The following is a 1,647-nucleotide window of genomic DNA, read 5'->3' on the forward strand; positions in this document are numbered from 1 at the left end:
CCAGTCCCAGGTGGGGGACGGCGGGGTGCTGGGTGCATCGGTTAAGGTCGGTAAAACCGTACGGGCAGCAAGCGCCTGGGCTTCTAGATGCTCCGTGGCCTGCTGCTTCTTGTCTTGGACATAGAGCTGAACCTTGCCAGCAAGCCTGACGTGTGCCTGCAGCTCCAAGACGCAAGCTTTCTCGTACCTATCTTTCTTCTGGCGGGCCCACCACTCGCGCTGTACATCCAGCGGGTCAGTGGGCTCTCAGCCTGAGCGAAGCATAGCCTTAATAAGTGTCTTATTCTTGTCGGCTCTAAAATGGGTAAGGGAACCCTCTGGCCCCCAATCTAGGTCTTCGGCCGTGCTCCAACCCATGGTAGGGGCGCAGCGGGTGTAACTTAACAGAAGCTAATTTAAAATAAAGCTAGCAGGCTTGCTAGGGATGTCGCTGGCACTGGCTTATTAATCTCCCAGTCGGGGAGTCCACCCCCTTCAAGTCGAACCCTAGCCCCGCGGGTCAATCTGGGCAGGGGTGGGGATAGTTACAGACGGGGCGCGTGTCGATTCCCGAGCGCGCAACCCCGGGTTTCCGTGAGTCTCTCTCTCACTGCCTGAGGTTCAGCGGCCGTGTGTACCCCACAAATACTGGGTGTGAACCAGGGGCCCGAGTGCAAGGAGGGGGGGGCGTGAAGTCAGACCTAACCGCACCTGATCCTACAGAGGCCAATACCTCGGGACCGTGAGGTCAATGGGCAGAGCGTATAACCGCCGGTTGGCCCAAAGGCACCGCGTCTCAGGCTGGTTTGGAGGACTTCCCTTCTTGTAGCGCGTAGACCTCCTAGCCTCTACCGCGTACGCAAGGAAGGCGCTAAAACCGGGCTCAACGTACAATGGGGTCCCCTAACTCCCACTGCAGTGGTCAACCAGGAAGGCTTGTTGGGTCAGTTTTTAAACAGGGGGGGTCAATCTGTCGGGGTCTTGTACCTAAAGTTGTCGGTCCAAGGATAGTCCGTCAGTCACAGTAGCACATTGACAATAAATGACAATAATAATCACGCACACTTTTACTAGTGTTCCGCGACCCCAATCGCCCACCCGCGAAGGATCACTCACACACACATACTTTTAAAGAGTACTCTACCGTTACACGACTGCCGGACTCACTCTGTTCACAGGTTCAGATAACGGCCGGCAGTGAAGACCCTTGCGGGGCACTGGGAGACTTTTACGCGAGAAGTAAAAGAGTAAAGATACTCACCCAGTGCCGTCGCAGGGATCCAGCAGCCGTCGTTAACCAGGACGAAGCCACCAATTGTTAGCACGGATGAAATGATATCAGTCCGAGCCCAGAGTGCGGTTCAACAATCGGTAACATTTATTACTGCAGTAACGCCGGCGGAGATCAACCGAGGTCCGAATCTCGGCTGCTCTACTGTTCCCGCGTGCAGCTTCATGTTATATACTTTTAGACGTCAGGATGTGTGGGATTTGAGGATGAATGGGATGATAGTTCCCCATCATCACTGGAGTAGGTGCGAATAGGCTGTTTCCTGCCGTCCCAGGAGAGTTGCAGGGCACGCACAATAGGGTGCTAATTGGTTTATGTAAAACGGGTCCGGGTATTATCTGCTTGTCTCTCTCTGTGAGGGCAGGGGCTAGCACCCC

At 55.1% G+C, this 1,647-nt stretch overlaps 1 protein-coding gene across 3 annotated transcripts in view; it reads left to right on the plus strand.

Moving 5' to 3' along the window:
• LOC122557630 (solute carrier family 22 member 5-like) overlaps positions 1–1,647 on the plus strand; it is a 170,056-nt gene that overhangs the window by 129,056 nt on the left and 39,353 nt on the right. The gene's annotated exons all lie outside the window — the stretch shown is intronic.

Source organism: Chiloscyllium plagiosum, chromosome 2 (assembly GCF_004010195.1).
Source record: "Chiloscyllium plagiosum isolate BGI_BamShark_2017 chromosome 2, ASM401019v2, whole genome shotgun sequence".
In the NCBI taxonomy this organism is placed as follows: domain Eukaryota; kingdom Metazoa; phylum Chordata; class Chondrichthyes; order Orectolobiformes; family Hemiscylliidae; genus Chiloscyllium; species Chiloscyllium plagiosum.